The 20,666-nt window shown below is 33.9% G+C and overlaps 1 protein-coding gene across 11 annotated transcripts in view; it reads left to right on the forward strand.

Annotated features, from left to right (window-relative positions):
• Window positions 1-20,666, forward strand: part of TBC1D5 (TBC1 domain family member 5) — a 312,792-nt gene that overhangs the window by 52,397 nt on the left and 239,729 nt on the right. For 8 of the 11 annotated variants that reach the window (XM_077787221.1, XM_021538130.3, XM_021538129.3 and 5 more), the window contains one exon: window positions 17,095-17,249. The exons of 2 other annotated variants lie outside the window; for them this stretch is intronic. The gene's annotated coding sequence lies outside the window, so the exon portion shown is untranslated. Of the gene's footprint in view, window positions 1-17,094; window positions 17,250-19,800; window positions 19,889-20,666 lie in introns of all 11 variants that reach the window. One more of the 11 variants, XM_021538132.3, reaches the window with a different exon arrangement.

The following is a 20,666-nucleotide window of genomic DNA, read 5'->3' on the forward strand; positions in this document are numbered from 1 at the left end:
GAATAATGTCGTCAAGGTAATCTGCATACTAAAGGCGGTATAAAGTAAAGAACAATATCCCTGTTTTCCTTAAAAAAAGATGAGTATCAATTCCAAATTGCTGGTGAAAAGGTTGATTTATTGAGCTAGACTGCATAAAGTGATTAAAGTACTGATTTAATGACAATTGTATCACTTCTGTAAATATTTACGTAGTGCACTTTGTTCTCCAATAAAATTAATTTAGTAAGTATTCTCCAATATTTAATCCTTTTTTTCTTTGCTATTGAAAATAGTGAAAAACTATAGAGCTACTAAGCGTTACATCCTTTACAGGATATTTGCTGGAAACTATTTTAAGACTTGTGATAGGAGTATATGTGGAAGACAATTCCAAGGACAGCAAGCTTTGATTCAAACATGGGAAGTCATACATACCTAATATACTGAAATTCTTTGTTATGTTTCTGCCTTAAGATATAGGAAGACTGCAGTGTATACAGTGCAATCAGCTGTTCAAAGCAATTTTGGCTAACAAGCTACAGAACACAGAAAATAGAACTGAGAAAAAAAAAAGATACAACCTTTTATCTTCTACACTAGACCAGTTTTCAAATCCATCGTCTCTGTCATTTAAAGCAAGTATTCAGAAAGCACAGTAAAGGTATTTGCCAATGAGAAGTTACTCATGTGTGAAGATGATTGTCAGCTTCTTAGTGTTTGCTTCCTCTGGAACAACAGTGAGAAGTGCATAGAAATTGTAAAAAGAGGGGTAAAGCTCTGTTAGTAATAGCAGGGAAGGCAGTAGGAGTGTGGTGGCTGTTGGCAGACAAATCTAGTACTGAGGTGGACTAGGTAGGATCTGGCCTCTCTGCTGAGGTCCAATGATCTCATCACCCATTGTAGTGTTTGGTGACACTTCTTCAGCTGTGCTATGTTCTATCAGTCTGCTTCAAGGGAATAAGTATTAACAAAAGAGAATCTTGTTTTGTGCTAAGGGTTTAAAAAAGTTTGGGATGTGTAGGACAGCAAATGCAAGAAACACTTTGGACTTACAGTTGACTATGGTGGTTGCTGCCTGGTAGGAGTCATGATTTGTTTTGAGTTCTTGGACCACCCTCCAAGAAAGTTTTGTCCTTCATGTGGAAGAGTTTTGTCTTTCTAATCACAGCAAATTTTCTTTCCCATGGAACTCTGGGTAGTTAACTAAAGTCAAGTAAGTACACAGAAGAGAGAGCTCAAACCTAGAATTTTATGCCTTGATCCTGAAATATGCTGCAGCTGAGTGATGATGAAGATATGAATAATTGAGTAACTTTTAGTCACTGCTAGAATGGAATAGACTTTCCCAGCTAACAGAAGTGGTGATAAGTGTTTTTTCTACAGATGCTGCCAAATACCAGGTTAGCATCAACAGAGATTGTAAGAGTGTTGCTAAGCTACAGACTAGATTGGTGAACTGTGAACATTAATTAAATTATGTTTTCAGTTGTTGAGTTTTTTTGATCGTCCCTTATCCATCTCTTCACTGGATTATGTTAGCCAGATGTTTGTCCATGAGGTGGTTTTGTCCAACTACTTCAAGGTTGTGGCAGAACAGGCAGTTAGAATGGTGCATTGGAACCCTGCTAATCTAATCCTATGCCTGTGTCACTTCGCAAGTCTCTAAACAGCTGCATGTAGCTCTCGAGAAGGCACAGAAAAAGGAATGATACTTCAGAAATTTCACAGGCAAGGAGCTGGTGGGAATTGTTCAGAGTTTTCTGCCAGAATTAGGCAGATCACTCTACTTGAGTAACCAGGACTTGTGTCACATCATTTAAAGTAGGTGAGAGTTCATCATAGGTCCAGAGCTGTTGAGATACACAGAAGAGTGAGAATAAATGTTTTGCTTCTTACAGAGAGATCATTCAGAGATGCTGCTAAGTGCTTTCAGTCCCTTACTTGATCTGAAACGAAATATGCTTGTTGTTAGCCTTTTTCAAGTAATTTCATTACTTGCTTGGGGACAGGTTGTGTGGTACTAAGAAGTAAACTACTTCTGGTTGTATTTGCTTACTGTTAGATTGCTGAGTGTTTGAAAGAGGAAGGAAAGATTCTTCTGTTACTGCATTATTTTTGTCCGGAGATATGGAAGTTCATGACTCTTCCATGAGAGTCACAGATGATGAATTATATTTGGAAATCTTTACATTGCAGTCCAGACTGACCTTCATAAAAAAAAACGTGCTGAAGATTGAAAGCATAGGTGATTACTACTTGTGGGAATGAGCTAAATAGTTCCTTATTGTTGCAAAAACCTTATATATGTGTCTGGTCTCAGTTAAGATTTTATGTGCTCAACACTGAGAAGGATAATTCTTACAGTAACCTTTTGAGACCTGTGCTTTGCACTGTGGCACTCTAGTTACCTGGTGACCAGGACCTATGCTGTTGGAAAGACTCCCTAGGCTTGTGGTGAGCCAGGGATTTGAGACTTATGTTTTGGTTACAATCCTTTACTTTCTGTCAACTAACATTTTAACTTTTAGGTGCTGTTTTATTTGTTAATGTTTCAGAAAACCTGTTAACCTGTTAACAGGGAAGCTGGCTGTTGTGATGGCCCACTACGTTCATGTGTGGAACTGAAATACAGTGGTCATTTCACTGTGGATTCATCACTGCTGGAGTTTTTGAATGCCCTTTGCCCTTTGTGGTGTAACTAGCAGCCTTGGACACTTTTATTGACCACTGCCTTAAAAAGCCAAAGTTCTGTCAACAGTACTGATCAGGTTGCATTGACCTCAATTTTGATATTTTGCTTTTATACTTGAAATTTCAACTAGTCCTTCTGTTTCTAAATGCCTCTTAAAATGCCTCCATCCTGCTGCATGGTATTGGCAATAGTTAGTTCTCTTGTGCACTGTTTGCAGAAATAACTACAGAGTCAGGCAAAAGACAAAGTTGTATTGTTGCTCCAGATTGTTAATTTTTCTCTCTAAAGACTTAGAAGACTAAATTTCAGATGTGGACACTATTAGTAAGTATTTAAACATTAATTAAATTTACTAAATATGAAATTGTGAATCTTGCTGTTCTCTTTGGAAGCTGGAATTTACTTCATCCCAGAACAGTATAGGCTGCTAACTGAACAGTGGCTACAGTTATCCCTCAACTTTGCTCTTACCTGGATATTGTCATTTTAGATATTTTCAGACTAAGCAGCTTAGTATTTGACAGTAGAAATCGGGCTGATTAATGTAACTGGAATCTGGAAAAACATAAATATGCTCTTTAACCAAGATGTTCTTGATGAAAACATGTGTAATGAGCTGTAATTTTTTAAGAGTCTATATTACTCTGCAACCACTATGAATTTACTTGGAGGAAAAGACAAGCAAGATGTGGGCATTTGATTTCCAACTTCTTGCTTATTTGTGTGGTGCATTATTTATTTAAATGGTTAAATAGTAAGTTTAAAGCATGTGGCATATTTTTTATATCTTTAACTTGTTTTTTACTGTCTTTGTATCAGCACTACCATTTACTGAATTATGCTTTGAAAGGATGCTTTTGTTTTATAAACTTGGGTTGAAATTTGGTTTTTGCTTAAATCTAGGAAAATCCCATTACACTGAATATTTGTCTGAAGTATTAGGCTTTCACTTTCAGCCATTAGGTCTCACGGGTAATTCTGTTCTTATTCTGACTAAAGATGGGTCACTTGCAATTCTTTAGCATGCCATTTTAGGAAAATGATTTATTTCATAACAAGAACTCTGGAAATTGGGAATGCAAGGATCAGGGCAATTTGAAATCAGTCCTGAATTTTACTCTGTGCTATTCCCAGCCTGCCGATATTTTGAGTATTGCAGCTACTTGAACACTTGTGACTTCTAATGCTACATTCATGCAATGGGAGAGGTGATAGAAAATCCTTGTCTGGATAGTCTTTGTGATTCATATTACCATAATAATAAGAATGAGAGTTTTCATCTTGACTACAAAAATACAAGTTTGTGAGTACTTAAAAAGTCTGTTTTAAAAATGTGTGAAGCACTTGCTTGTTTTCTTGACTAATAGCTCTATTTCGAAAAGAAAGAGTTTCACATTGCCCAACTTTTGAGTGTGACATTGGTGACTCTGCTAATTGTAATAGAGCTGTGGAACTGTTTCATTCCAGATGGAACTTTAATCTGGCTTCTGATTGAGCTGAGTGTCCTTGTAGAGTCTCTTAGCATCTGCTTTGGAAATGTATATAACATTATTCAAAATTTGTACCAAATTAAACCACTCTAAGGCTATAATTCAATTTTTCTTCATTGAGAAAAGTATTGTCAACAACTTTATGCCATAGAGTAAAATCTGCACTAGATCTATTATTTTTTTTTGCTATTAACTGGTCATTTAAATTACTGTGATTGAATTTTCAGGTTCTTGAAGTTTACCTTATCAATTGTAAGCTTACACTAAGGAATCAACAAACCAGGCAAATGTGGTCTTGTGTTGTTTTTTTTTTTTGTTTATGGGGGTTTTCACTAAAAGTAGATGAGCTTGAATTTATGCTTTCTAGCATAAATGATTGGATTATATTTTTATTTATCAAATAGTAATGTTTTAATAATTCTGGATAAATTCTGTGGATAAAGTTTGAGATACCTGTTTTGGTATTTGGATTGTAAAATCAAAAAGAATGCATGAAATAGATTGAAATACACCATTTCACATCAATTTAATTCTGTATCTTACTTTAGTTTCTCTTGTATTTCTAACAGTTAGTGATTGTAACTTTTCTTATTTCTCAGGGTTTTTTTAATTATAGTTTTTATTATAAAATCTTCTTGAGGTCTGTATAGCTGCTGATTTGAATACTAGTTCTGTTACTAAAGATGGTCAGAACAGGGAAGCAAATTGATGCAGTTTTTCAGTTAATACATAATTTGTGCAATAATCCCTAACTGGTTATGAGTAGTCTCTAATGAAGTGTTAGGTAGCTGTGTATGTTGATGGTAATGTTCAGTAGATACTCTACTTATTTCAGTTTTGGGCATGAACAAAATTTAAAACCACAGAATTATGAACTGAAATTGTGATAAGCCAACTACCAGTGTTACTGAGTTTTTTTATTCACTTTTTTCTTCTTTCATTGAGTGGAACTGTGTGAAAAATTTTTCTTCTTTCAACTGAGTGGAAGAGCCATATGCACTCAGCCAGGTTCAGTCCAGTAAATAGGTAGAGCAATGTGTCAAGTCCCTTTATAATCTACTTTTCCTATTATGACTATGCTACACAACAGAAACCAAAGTAGAACTTCCAATGTACAGGTGCAATTCTCTCCACTTCCAGCAGATTGACTTGCCCAGCTTTTTGGTGGTCTACCATCAGGAGTGGAATCTGAGGCCTAGTTCACTGACATCATCCCCACTCCAGCTTCATGCAGTTTTACATGTCCCCATCATCCTTCATTAAGTTCCTGTGCAAGTCTCTATGCATTTATTTGGATTTGTGTTGAAAAAAAACAGAAGTTTTTTTTTTTTTAAATTTTATATTCAAGATGCTTCTGGTATTTAATTTAAAAACAACTAAATTGCTATGAGAACAGAATTGCAATCCCACAAAATGGGTTAGTTATTCAACTGGTGTAAAAGGAAATCTCTGCTTCCATAACATATCTTCCTTTGGACATATTAACTGCCTTGCTCCATCTTTCTTCATGCGCCATCTTTTATGCTTGAAGAAGTTTAGACAGGTTTGTGATTCCAAGCTCTTTGTTAGGGAACAGAAAAGGTTGCACACAAGTTACTTCATGGCAGAAGCGTGTCTTCTTGAGGAAGGCAGGTACTAGGCCAAAATGGGATACCTATCTCCTGTCATACAGCCTTAAATCAACATTAAACTGTCATGCATTTATTAGAGTGTACAGAAATGGCAAAATTTTTGTGGATTCTATCCTTACGCTTCAAGCATCCTTATTTATGTGTTACAGGAGACAATAGCTACCAAGTGAGAGTACACACGAGATAGAGACACAGTTGCCAAATCAATCTCTCTGGTATCTTAATGCCTTCAGCTTGTACTGAAGTATGAAAACGTATGACCAAATCACTCATAAATTTCTTGAGAGTGGTTGAAAAGTAAATACCATTGTTCAGACTATCTTTTCCAGCACGGTGTTGGAAAGATCCCAAAATGAACACAATATCAAGGAAATGGGTATCTAGGAATACAGTAATGGTATTGTATGGCCTTTTCTTCCACCATCTTTCTTCTAATGTTTTATATTTCAGTACCTCTTGGAAATTTGCTTTTTCAAGTTTTTTTTTTTCATATCAAAACCAAAGGGTTTTTTTCATATCAAAAACAGCAAAAAAAGAAAAAAAACCCTCTTTCATTTATTTAACCAGATTCTTCCATCCATGATGCTTACAAAATCCCATTGTTGCTTTGTGACTTGACTGTTCACTTGGTGAGTTTCAAACCTCTGTTACTTTTTATGTGCAGAAAATTGTTGTAATCTGGGAAATTTTACTTTGCAGGCACATATCTAGTTTTGAAAGACCCAAGTACAAATTAGGTCTTGCTTTTAGTCACAAATAAAAAGGCAATATTATAAGGTTTTTTAAAGCAACCAGTGACAATTTTCAGTCTCCACGGAATAAGAATTTTATGATGGTTCTTTTCATTCATTCTCATCTGATGACATGAAATTGAAGAATAAAGCATGGAGAAAAATGGGCCATAAAAAATATGGTTTATGGGAACGTGACCTACTTTCACAAAGTCACTATTTCCCTCTTCTTTCTCTTATATGAGAAATTTTTTTTTGTAGGTCAGACATACTGTCAAATACCTAGTATGATCCTCGATTAGTGATGTTGCCATTCAGCTGGTCAGCTGCAGAGATGAAGCTATTTTAACATCTATGTCATGGTTGTACCAAGAGGTGTTGCAGATTGATGTATAGTGTATTTATATTGTAGTTTGACAATCATTAAGTTACTATTTGGCATAGTTAAGATTATTTATAAAAAGTGTGAGAAAGGCTGTTTCTTGCGAGTTTTTAGCCATTGGTTGATAGTAAGTTTAATTTATCCTCACTAAAATTAAATTGCATAAATGAATATCTCAGATAAATGTAGATGTGCTTCAATGAAATTGTTAAAATCCAAAAGAAAAGGGGCTAAATAAAGTGAAAATATTTAATTCATAGATATTTGGATTTTGCTTTGACCTATGTTTGTTAAAGGCAGATATGTTTGTCATTCTGATGAAGATGCATTTCTTCTTACCTTGCTGTTGACAGAATCTCACCTACTTTTCCCATTTATTATGATAATAGTCTACCAGATGTCATATGTCACAGCCTAGTGAAGTTGTCTCTGCCTATTACCACTTACATATAATGTGCATTCTAGGTTTTCTTTCCTTAATTTAGAAAATTTTATATGCTCTTTGACATCCCCTGTTTTATTAGTAAAAGAATAGAGGCAAACTATTTAAAATCCTTGAAAGGAAGTTTAGAAAGAGTAGGCTATTTTATTCCCATTTTAAATAACATTATGTTAAAAGTCTTCCGTTATATGGATGGATAACCTGAATCTCATACAAATGGTCATACATTTTAAAACTCTAGTAACTTTTGCTGTGCAACTTTTTTGAAAACTGCCTGTTTCAGTGGGCAGAAACATAGGTCAGTCTAAATAAGAAAGGCTGAAAACACAAATTACCATATGTTGTGAATACATCTACTGATAAGAGCAACAGAAATCTCTTTAGCTAAAACATAAATGTGGACAATAGTCTTTCTCAAAAGAATTGCAGTCTACAGGACAGGATAATCTCTTACATGTATATACAGATAGGAGAGGAGTCCAAAAAAGTTTTAGCATAGATACAGCAAGCTGCCTTTTGATTGAAGGTATAGCATTGTACATCCCTGTGAGTTAAAGCCATATGGAAATTCACATCATGCTTGTGATGATTGGGAACCTCATGTTGCAGAAGAATTAGAGCTACCTGTGAAAGCACAGCCAGACTGGGGAACTAGTATTTTTGAATTGTATTGGAAAATTTTATTTCTGTAAAAAGCTTTGTGCTGAAAAGATTCATATCTTGAAAAATATGTATTTTCTACAAGTTTGAGCTGTGTTCATTTTGCATTATGTATCAGCAAAAAAGATCACACTGACTTCTCATTCTTATGCTTTGTTTTTATGTTTGGGTGCTTTTTTCCTGTTAGAAAGGGGTAAAAGTACCCCCTAAATTTATGGATTTTTGTGTTTACATGCTAGAACAGGATTCAATTTAAAATATTATTTTTCTTTCAAAATCAATATTCAGAAGTTTAAAGGCTTTTTTTTAATTTGTCCAGAGCAACAAGAACATGCAACAATCAGCAATTTAATGTAGTGTGTTTTCTTACATTTTACTGTGGAATTGTTGATTCATAAGGGTAACTGTTGCACAATAATGCTTTTGTTCTTCTACAGTAATGTTTTTGATGAAAGAATGAGTTCTTCTCTGTACATTCCTGAAGGGATCATTGCAGTCCTTAAAGCTGCATTATATAATGTAATATGGATGAATATGACAAAAATCAACATAGGAAACTTACACTTGAGATAAAAGAAATCAATATGAAGCCTGACATTTTTCTTTTATATTTGCAATATCTGTGCAACCAGAATTGACCAAGGCTCAGAATATTTGTAATTAGACCGTCTTGAAAAAAACAAATTGAAAAGAAAAGTGGGTCACTGTCTGAAATTCATATTGTACTCCTGAAATTTCTTTCAGAATGTATTTTAATTTCTCATTAATAAAAACAGAGTACTTAGGTTTAATTTATATGCATTTCGAAGACTGGAATTTTTCAAGTGACTGTGTTTTAATTTTTAAATTAAAGCAAAGGAATATGTTAAATTGTAAAGATTAATTTTCTGTAAAAGTCAAACAAAACTGAAACTGTATATGTTCAATAGGAATTCCTCTATTATTGAAATTATTATCTGTCAGATGTCCATCTTTGTAAAATGAAAAGTGGGATCAAAAAAAAAAATAAAGGGGGGGAGAAATTTGTATACAATAACTGATTTCTTGGATTGTTTTCCTCCTCTCGCCTTAAACAAAATGTAGATAGCAAATCTCAGTCCTGCTTCAGTCCTGTTGCACTGAGCAAAAGGCAGACTTGGTGCAGAGAAAAAAAAAAATTTGTTCAGTCTTATGTTGAGAACATTTTTCTAAGTGAGCAAAGCCTATATTTAGAAAATATTTCTACCTTTCTACCTTTCTATAGTAAAGACATCTGAAGTATTTATACCAATTTTAATAATGGGACATCAAAAAAGGATATCTTTAGGCTAATGGAGGAAATACGGACTAGTTGATGAGCTGTCTGCACTTCAGAATTCAACACTTAGACATAATTAGAGAATGCGTTTTCTTCAATCTGGAAGTAGTAGCAAGTTTAATAAAGCTGAAATGACCGTCAGTTTCTCTCTTTACAGTCCATAATGCCAATTAGACAAATATACTTAAATTTCTTACAAAGGCCTATATCTCAAAATAAACAGTTTTTACAGCATTTAGAAATAATTCTACTGTAAGTTTTGGTTTAAACCTGTGGTGTAGGCTTGTGGACTCTGATCTGTCTTCCAGAGCTTTTTTATTTTTTTGTGGTGTTAATATGACAACATAATTTTATGTGGTCAAATTTATTTTGTAGTATGATTCTTGCTCAAATTTTTTATTGTTTTACACAAACACCAGTAATACAGTTGGTGATGTTTTTCAGCATGCATAGCAATTCATTTGCTAAATCTGAATTAGCAGAGTATATTTTTAAAGTAGAATCAATAACTTCATTTAAAATGAGCCAGTTTTTAATTGTTCAATCCTTCTTCTTTATTTTTATTAAGAACAGCTTAATTGTTTCATACTTGATCACTTTGTCTACAGATTACCACTTTGTGTATTTGTAGTTTGCTACTTGTTTCTCAGCAGTAACATCTCTCCAGCTCTAAATCCAAGGAAGAAACAAGTATACAGACTAATTTTTAGTCTTGCATTTTGTCTGCACTTCACTAATTTGTTTTTATTTTATTAGGCCAAATAGGCCAAATATGACTTAGTATGCAAAGAGATGAAGTTAGTTTGATTATGAATTAATATCATTTAAAAATCAGAATTTCAACTGTTATTAAAGATGTAATTTTAAAAAGTACTATCATTCAAGAAACATTTAATGTATTATCAAAATCATTTAATTTTCTTTAAAATAATCCTCAGTTTCTGAGCACTTTTTACTGAGAATAAGTATAATCTCATGTGTTGTTTAATCTCACTAATTTTAGCTGAAGTAATTCCTTTGCCTTATCAAAGTTGGCTCAGCTACAGGGAGGTGGTGGTGTGCTTCTGTGCAGTGGTGGTTTTCTCCTGAGCAGAACTCCAGCACTTCCAGTTCCTGACAGCTGCAAGCCAGCCTCTGGGCATCTTGCTAAATTTTCAAATGTAATTATACAGTAGACTTCCTTTAACAAATTCTGTGTTCCCTGCTATAATTATAACAGCTCTTGCCTCTAGCCTGTTCCTTATCTTACAACCCACCTCCATATCTCCCACTGCTGGCTAGTGCTATCTAGTAGAGCTGATGGATCTAGAAAAGCAGAGTTTATTCTCTCTGCTGTCTTTCATCCATACAGAAGATCTGTTTCTTCTGATCCATCATACTCAAATTATATGTCCCTTAAAGCTGAAGATTTTTCTCTCATTCACAGAAGAGCTTTTTATTAGCATTCCACTTTGATTTTCCAACCAATTTTTGATTGTTATTACAGGACAAGAGTTAACAAATTATTAAGAACTGTCCATGAAGTGGCTGAAGAAGCCAAGACAAAGAAAGAAGGTCTTCTAAAAAACCTTTGATTTCATGCTGTGCTGTTCAGGATATAATTTCTTTCTACTAATTGTGTGTTAGGTTTTCATGTATGAAGCAATTCATCCTCCTTTTAAGAACACACATGTAGTGCAGTAATTAAAAAAATCAGTGATGCTTCTTTTACATGAAATGCTACGTAATTTTAGCCAAAGAATGATGAAACAGGAAAATTTACCCACAGATACTCTCAATCTAATAATGGTTCATGACAAGGAAATTTGAAAACAGCTATGCAGAGTAATAATCTCCTGTCCACCTGTCTGTTAGCAAGGGAAGTGATGGGTTTGAATATGGAAATCTGAAGGTAAGAGATAAATAAGAGAGAATTTATGCTGTTGAGGTTGTGCAGAGACACTTCTTTATCTTCACTTTCTTACTGTAGTTGGCTGTGGTAGATGGACTGGCATTGAAGAACTGTACTGTGTGGGAGGTGACAGATTATCACTTTTTAATCTGTCCTGAGGGAGGATCAAGTACATTGATCAAACCTTTCCTGAGAAGCTTCAGTTAGTGTCATACCTCAGCACTCCTTGAAGTCATGCTCCCATTGACTTTCCACAGTTTGCCTACATCTTTCTAAGAATTATGATATCCAAACCTATAGTGCTGCCACGTGTGCTACCACTTGTGCACACACCCAACCACATTTGTGTGCTTGCCAGTGTATTTTGGTGAGATGTGTTTTTCAGGAATCCAACAAAATGTACTCTTTTGATTTGTATTTTTCTCAATTTATTGATGCCCTGTGTAATGGTTTACTGCTGGTCCACTTTGTGTTTGTATCTATGATGTGCCTTTTCTAAATGTAGCACTTTTGTTTTTACTGATTTCTGATTATATCTTCCATTTTTCAAAAGCGTTTGGAAATCTTTCCCTTGAGGTGCTGCTAGTTTCTACCAACACTCCATTATCTGCTGTTTTTAAAAATATTTACTTGGAGGTACTAGGATTGTTAGGAAAATACCAGATAGAAGCAGATGAAACAAATGTCTCTGAGTAACAGTTGTAATAACTGTATATGGTTTGAGAGCTGTTAAAAATATTTTTTTAGAACAGTTGCTCTCTGATTTCAATAGTTTTTGTGTCCAGCTTATAATGATTATGTCTAGACAGTATTTTGTTATATATGGCAGTAGCAATGCAGAACGTATTTAAAATCTCTCTAATCTGAAATTTGTATCACATCTACTGTTACCTCTCATCCATGAACCTGGTTAGCAGTGAAGTCATTCGGATGAGTTAGAAGGAATCAATAAATTTTTTTTCTCTATCTTTCATCTTCTTGAAATTTGTTTGTGCAGTATTAGGTTCTAGAATCTTTTCAGGTTTCACTGGTAAACTGTAACTTGAAGGTAGGACTTAGGGGACTGAGGGGAGACTGGAGAGAGCTTGTTTCTATATTTGGTTGATTGTTTTTTTTTTTTCTTTTTTACTTCTTTTGATTTCCTTTATTCTGATCTTTTAGAAATAATGAGACAGCAGATGTTAGGTCTTTCTCCATAATTTCAGCAAGACTTTACAGGTTGTTTTTAGGGTTTTTTAATTCCTTTTGTTACTTTATTTCCTCTCTTTCTTTGTAGCAATGGCATGTGTGTCTTGTATCACTGTAGGTCTCATTGATCACTGGTACAGGACATGGATGAAAACTTTTTTTCCAGTGAGACAAGCTGACAGGATGTGTAGAAGAAATTTTCTCTGCTTTTGCATGTTTTGTTACTTCAGAAAGACACAGTTAGTCTCATAGCAGTAAGATTTCAAAGGTTACCATCAGAATATTGTGTTCCTTTGTCACAGCTTATATACTAGGTAAAATGGCAATGAACAGGTTAGTTCCAAAAGGAAATGACATCCAAAATTTTGCTTCTCTGAAACGTAAAGTTAGAGGTGATTAAATAGTAAAATATCATTGTAGCCTTTTGAACTGCAGGCCATTAACATGAGTCCGTTAGAAGCTTGAGGTAGGACATGGGGAACTTTGTCCTGGGCTGTTATATCAAAACATATTAAGGAAATCCTTTTATCCTGAATAACTGTGACTTTGGTATTGGGTAGGATGGCCTAGAGTGGCCTTTTCTTGGTGTTGAATAAATTTGCGTGTGACCACTTACTCTTCTTGTATATTGCAAGATGGAGAATTTCACCCTAATGAAAAACTGCAAAATTAGGAGCAGTGAAAGCAGGGTGGATTTTTTTTCAGGTCTGTCATACAAGCTGAGCCCTCTTGCCCAAGTAGAGAATGAGAACAGAAGCCAGTATGTTTATACCAATTGATTCTGTCTCTTTAAAATTCAATGTTTTATCTTTCGCCTTTCAGTTTGCTTTGTAGGTCACTTAATTTTTGTTACTTTCCTTTATTATGAGCTAAGAACAGAATGTTGCTGAATATGCTAAAATAAATGTATATTTTTTAAACTTGGCATTTAGGCAGACAAAGGATCATGCTTAATGCTGCTGTGATAATAAATAGTACTATAATTGATTGTTGATAGAAACCCCTAAAATATGTTTTTATGGTTGAAATGTACTTTGGATAAACAGTGTTCAGTTTGCCTATTAAAATAATTCACTATATGCCATGGTTTCTTTGAGTATTAAGGAGGTAGGACTTTTCCAACTGCAGTAATTGGTTGACACTGCTTGACCTTAATGCAAAGCTACAGTATTTAATGAACAAACGGAGGGAATAAAGTTTTGATAAATAAGGCAATTTTCATGAAACCTTTAGAAATATGCTTGAAGTCTTTTAGCGTTAGATTGACGGTTTCTCCTTTTGTGAAAAGAATAAGTGAATAATTTAAGGCTATATTTCATGTTTTCAGATCTTCATTCTGTCATATAAATAATAGACTGTGAAATGCAGCAGTTCCTGCATTCACAGATTTAATAGACCTGTACAAGTGAGTATCTTTCTTGGCTTCTGGCATCTTAAAATGCTCTTTGTGTGTATGTATACCTGAGAAGTAATGCAAAAGTGGGACTCTTTTCAATAACTAAATTCGATACTTTAAACATGACACATATTCTGTTTTTAAAGAAATTGTTCTTCTTAAAATACTTTCATTGCATCTTGATGTTGATGTCATTATTTATGGGTTTTATTTCTGTATTATGATGGACAGATGTCAAAATCGCAGCACATGGCTATTTGAAATTAAAGTCTAATTTAAAATTTATTTATTTAGAGACTGTGTGAAAAGAATTCAGATTTGAATCCCTCAGCATAGATTTTCAAAATATAATTGAATCTTGATGAGAAAGTAATCAAATGTATTTACTAAAATAGTAAAATATCAAGGTAATTTGTTTTGTTTGTATTTTTTGTTGGTAATTTTATTTGTTTGTATTCTTAGTTCTGTAATTTTTAAAAAATAGAGACAGTATTGAGGGAGGAAGAACAGACAATCGTAAAATTAGATTACGTTATTTTCTTTGTTCCCATCCCCTTTTCCTCCTCCTGCCCTTTAGTTTAATGTCTTTTGAAAGGAGAGTGAAGTAAGGCTTACTGAGAACAAGTGGCAAAGCATTGGGATGTTTTCATGGTCTCAGTCTTCCAAGCAGAACGTAGTTGTGTGAGTAGTGGACCATAGGAAGCAGAAATGCTTCTTTGAAACGTATGTGCTATTGTACCTGTTTTGTTACCTTGAAAAAGTAGCTTCCTTAAAAAGTATCTCCCATTTAGAGGTTTAAGGCAGATTACCTATATGTGCTTCCTGATACCTACTCTTTAAACCTACTCTTCTACTAGCTTATGATACTGAACTCCTGCTTTCCTTCATTGTATGTGGCATTTGTGCAAGTAAGGAAATACCTTTATTCATACATTGGAGACTGTTTTCTTAAATTATGTTCAAGACATCTGACAGATGGTCTGCATTTGCAATGGTATTGATTTATGCAGTCCTTGTGTAGGTTCCAGAAATGTCTAGTAGGTATCCTTCAAAGTGAGCTGTCTATATGAGGATGCCATCACTTTTGCTAAATACAGGCAGATTCTATTTGTGCTTACTAATAGCTCATGTCGAAAAACTATGTTTTCGTACTTTTCAAGAAAAATAATATTTATATCTTTTGTCATGATAACAAAAATTTTAAGATAATATTCTATTCTCTTTCATAAGTTACTTTGATAAGTTATTCATGTCTTCATCTTTTTTCATTTTCTGAGATAATTTTCTTCATATTCACAGTAAGTCCATCTTTTGATTTCAGCTAGGCCAAATGCTCAAGTGGAGATCGTACTTTTCCCATTCTCCCTAGTCTATCCAACTTGTTTGTAACTCAGAAAACCTCAGTGCAGGCATAGAGACCTTTTTGCAGTCTAGCTTGTTGAAAAAACTGTAGAAACTGTATAAATCACACAAAAATCTTTGTGCTGAACTGGTGTGAAATACATTGTCATCACCTCTGTGTTCAGAACTTACACAGAGTAATATATTCTATTTATTTTGCTACATGAACATTATTTAAGTCATTTGCTGGAGATGTTTCTGTTGTTTCAGTAAGAATTTACAGGATTAGTGTCTTAAATATTATTGGTTTTATTAAACCTACCAGTCACTGCTTGAGTCCACCTGTGATTGAGTTGGCTTGTGATACTCGAGCAGTGTGTTTGTTATTTTTCACTGTTGCTTCAGTTCAAGACTGCGGTCTCACTGTAGTAAGTCCTCTGCAAATATACACATAAGAGTTTAGGTGGAAATGCAGAAAGGAGGGTACAAAAAGCAAAGGAAGGCAACAGAAATGCAGAACAGCAAAGGATGCTTTGCTAGTGGCTTAATGGATACATTTGCTAATGCTGATGATTTCTTTTAAATTCTGAAATGGTTAATGTTCTTTATTTAGTCAGTGTGACTTTTTTTGTTTAATTTGTTAACACCTATAGAAATTAGAAAGAACACTAGTTCTGACAAATGGACTATGTAATTTGAAAATTGTATTTTGTCACATGTTTTAGTCACAAAACCTAGTTGAAATCAATTGTCCAAACATTCACTTAACATATTAATAAGTAATACAGGAATACTCTAAGCCCTCTTGAATTAGATATATTACATCTTGTTACAAAATTTAATGCCAGACTTAATAACTCAAAGTATGCTCTAGAATAAAAATACATTTATGTGTTCCTATGTTGTAATTAGAATGCTAATCCAAATTACAAAAAAAACCCTAAACCCACAATTCAGTTGGAACTGTTTTATACACTCAAGAGTAGACAATTACCTTTAATTTAATTTCTTAAATACGAAATCCCAATTTTTAATTTTTTTTTTACGAATGGGTATGCTTTTGTGGTATATTTCTAAATATTAAACCACTGTAATATTATAGTGTCAGATTACACTGTAATCTGACAGCATTGGCCAGATTTTAGGGGCTTTTTGAGTATTTACCTGCAAAATCAGTGTCATTTAGGACTTCTATGAAAATGTTTCTAGATGGTTGTGTTCTCAAATTTCCTGTTGAAAACACTATAGAAACAGTAAAGTACCACCTTTTCAAGAAGTGAAGATGGTGTTTCCATTTCAACACTATTAGCTTTGCATATTTGTAACAGGAAGAATTATTTTAAAATATCATTTTATCCTGCAATGAATTGACTTTAATCCTCTCACAGCTGCTGAAAAATTCTGCATAAACATATTTTGAAGAGGATTTGTTTGAAATTTTTTGTGATTTTTTTGTGATTTGAACAGTTGAAGGAGAGTTAATAAAAAATAGATTACTGATGTTTCAATTATTAAATTTTTTTAGAACCATAATCTTCAACATTTTTGGTGTGTATGTAACCAGCTGTAGTGTGCTATTGAACTCTCTACAACTCTTGTAGTCTTCTCAATAATAATTGACCAACTTTATAGAAAATAGATCTAAAATACCAAATTTCAGAAATTTGTAGGGTACATGTTTTTAAGAAGTTCATTTGCAGGAAGAGAAATTGAAGTAATGCTGAGAAATAGGCAAGAATCACATGTTGAATGATAAACATTTCAAGTTGTATACTGAATAAGTCTCCATAATGCTCAAGTTGTTAGAGTTGTCTGTCTACCATTACTGTCATCTTAGAAATAAATAAATTAAATGATGTGAATTTGCTTTACCTGTTGTTTCTATCTCTCCTGATACATGATTGTGTGAAATACAGTACTTGACTTGAAAATACTTAAGCTAATTTCAGTATATTTATTCTCCATCTGAAGGTGGATTCCAGAAGTCTGGTACCAGGACTGCCATTCCAGCTTTCTCATTGCTCCTGGTGGCTGGGGCATATCCCAATGCTATTTGCCTGTTGAATGTGTGGAGAATATCCTTCTGAAGACAACTGTTTCCTTTGTGTTTGAGCACCTGCCACTATGTGAGTTGGTTTTGTTTGTTTGTTTGTTTGTTTTTGTGGTTTTTTTTAAAGGCAAACTAACTTTGCCTCATTTTCATTAATGCCATAGTTACACATTTGACATTTATAAAAACGTTTGTGATGTGCATCCTGCAGTTGTCCAAAAACAATTTTCATACCATTTCTGTATCAAAAGAAATCTTACTTTACAAACATAGGTTCTTTTCTCCCCAGTTTGTTGCATTAAATTTTAAAAGACAAGTAAAAATAGTGACTGTAGTATTTGGTTTTAAAACTGACAGATAGCTGTATTGCAGTCTGCTTCCCACAGAACTGGTGGAACACAAACCGTGTCAGTGGGAGCTTTTCTTTGCTTTCTCCCATAATATGCCCTAAGTCCCGACCTGAAGGGGCAATTCACTTTCTAATTTAAACCTCTCTTTAACATTAACAACATGGCAGTGTTTAGTAATGATACAGTGTTTACTGTTAAAGACTTGCCAATTTGGCCTTAAATAGCTAGACTATATTACCTCAATTTGCCATATTCCCTCTGTTTAGTTTGGAATTACCTTGCAAATGTTAAGGTGATAGTATTGAGTTGTATAAAGGAATTATAAATTGGAAATCCTAGCAATGTGGATTTAAAGTTCTAGTATTGGTCTACAGAAACACACTAGTTCAAGTAGTTAAAGGTCAGTAAACTCATTTTAATATGTACTTTTTTTTTTTCTTTTACTGACTTCCATCAATGCCTTTAATTAGTTACTTTTCCTTCCTATTCTCTGGATAATTTAAAACTCCTTTCTGAAGTGATTTTTTAAGACATATATGAGCTTGGATATGTAGTTTCTGTACCTTTTAAGTGTAGTTAGTTTTTTCCAGTGTTGCAATAAAGTACAGAACACTATGCAGTACATTAAAGAAATAGAGCCTATGCATCAGAACAATTTTCATGCCTCACTCAATTCTTAATGTAAATTAGTAGGAACATTGGTTATCCATTTGAGAAATTGAGTTGGTATAAAAATAAAAATGCACTTATGGTATGTGGTGCTTTGTGTATCATCTTGGGAGTGTTTTGCTGTTTATCTGTCACTTGCATTAGAAAAAGCAGTCACTGGCTGCAGGTGACATTAAAAATTAAAGGTTAACCTCAATTTCTTTACTGACCAGACGTGGGGCAGAAAGTTCTTCTGGATGTGTGCCTGGATTTTGGAACTGTCAAATCGAGTTGAGAAGTAGAGACTGGTGCTCTTGGTGGCTTAGTCTTTTTGTATGTGTTTGTGTGATTATATGATTTCACCATTTCCAAGTGTTTAGACTGCTTCTTGTAGGTTATATCAAGATCATTTTCCATTGCATACAACTTTGTGAAATTAAAAAATTACCTGATAACACTATAGTAAGTAATTATAATTAACTCATTTTACTGATGTACATAATTCTAGGAATGTCTTTTTATTTTGTTGCTTAGAAAAACTAGTTAAAATAGCTGTCTTTCCTATTACTAGAGAATATGTGTCTTTCAAAAACTGGTTAAAACTGTTCTTGAAAATTGCCTTAGAAGCTTTTGAATATTCTGGTTAATTCATTTACATTTAATGTAAGACAAGCATTGTAGACTCATGAACAAACCTAGGAGATCTTTCTTTAAGTTTTTTACAAACTTGGCTTCTCCCTCATAGTGCCTTCAAGGTGAGCCAAGCTCAGCAGTGTGAGCTTCCCTTGCCTATCACTCCAAGTGTTGGAGGCAGCATTCAGGCTAGTGAAGAAGGGTTCAAGCTGCAGAGGTTTCCACGTAACCTGCCAGATACCTTTCCTTTGTTAAAGACCTATTGTTCTTGTTCAGTGGTGGGCAAGATGACAGGCAAGTCTGGATCTTTGAGATGCAACTTGAAGTTGTGGCTGCTGCTCTTACCTTCCATTTCATCTCTTAATTTTCTTAGCCATGCAGTAAGGTAGTATGCATGTAGTGAGTAGATCTGGTGCTTCTTGTTGGCTAATGAGGGAAAATGAGAAGGGAAGAAAGAAAAATTGGTTTTATTTTTGTGAGTGAAATGGACTGCCAGGATGCATCATTTTTTTCTTCCCCCAACCTCCATGTACCGATTATTTATCTATGTGCTTACTTCATAGTAAGCTTGGCACAGTTTTTTCAGGACTGGTATACTGTAGATTGTTCTGACTACAAATTAAATCATGTTAAGAATTCTTTGGTGAAAAAGTGATAATGCTTATTTAGTGTGCTTTACTTATTATTCTAATTTGTTAAACCTATATTTAAGACAGATAATTTCTCTGAAGAGAAAATATTTTTAAATGCTAGTTACTAATTTTCCTGTAGTTCCCACTGCTTGAAATTTTTCCAATGTTCTCTCAGATTGCTTTCACTTAATATTTCTTGCTTTCAGATATTTTTATGTTGACATAATACTGAAACTGGTCAAACAAGTTTCACCATTGAAGTGATTTATAAAGAAACTGAAATACTATATAGCTTTAAACATAGTTCCTTTGACTTAGTGAGTAGTTAAATCCTATATAATAGTTGGTAATTGTTGTCTTGCAGCCTGGTTCTAAAGTCTTTGTTTTACAAACTGGGTTATGAAGCATCAAGAAAACTGAATGTTGGGTCTTTTTCAGATGAAATATCTCAGGTAATTAAATACTTCAGAATTTATAATTTGTTTATAATTTGAAATACAATGCTTTCTAAGATGAAATCTTTAAGTGATTTTATGTATTGTCTTACAGGCTCTAGAATAGGCGTGTTATAATTTGTCAGTTAATTTAAATTTAAGTAAACTCCATCTATTAGTCTAAAAAGCCCTAGTGGTTTGCAACTATATTACAGATGGCATATTTTCTTAAATAGTACAATAATCTGTGTTTTGTGGAGCAACTGAATTACCCATTTGTTACACTGTTATGCAGCTCATAGAGGTCATCACACATCTGTATGAACAGAACATATAAGTATTTTAAAAATCCAACACCAATTCAAACAACCGAATTCATTGCAGTGTTTCTGTTGTTGCTGTTCCTACAGGGTTGGTGGTCCATTTGCTTATGTTTAATTTATGGCTGTATTGCAGAGATGGGCTTGAGAAAGATATGCATAAGATAAGGACTTTTTCTTAGCTGTAGAAAACTTACAGGACATGCAGTTTCAAACAGTGGAAAAACAGGTCTAGGATCAAGAGTTATTTTGCAAAGCACTAAAATCAGGTTATATCAGTTCCCCTTGAGGGTACATAATATCTAGTCGAGACTAGTAATTAACATAAGCTTTATTGTCAGTAGCTGATTCTCCTGGTGAGGGCTAGTGGTACTGTGTGTTATTAGCCCATTGTCTTCAGACATCCTTCTTGTTTCTCCTCTTTATACCATGTTAGATTAATTACTTCATGTAGCTGACAATTTCGGTGCTGCTTC

Source organism: Lonchura striata, chromosome 1 (genome assembly GCF_046129695.1).
Source record: "Lonchura striata isolate bLonStr1 chromosome 1, bLonStr1.mat, whole genome shotgun sequence".
Lineage (NCBI taxonomy): Eukaryota > Metazoa > Chordata > Aves > Passeriformes > Estrildidae > Lonchura > Lonchura striata.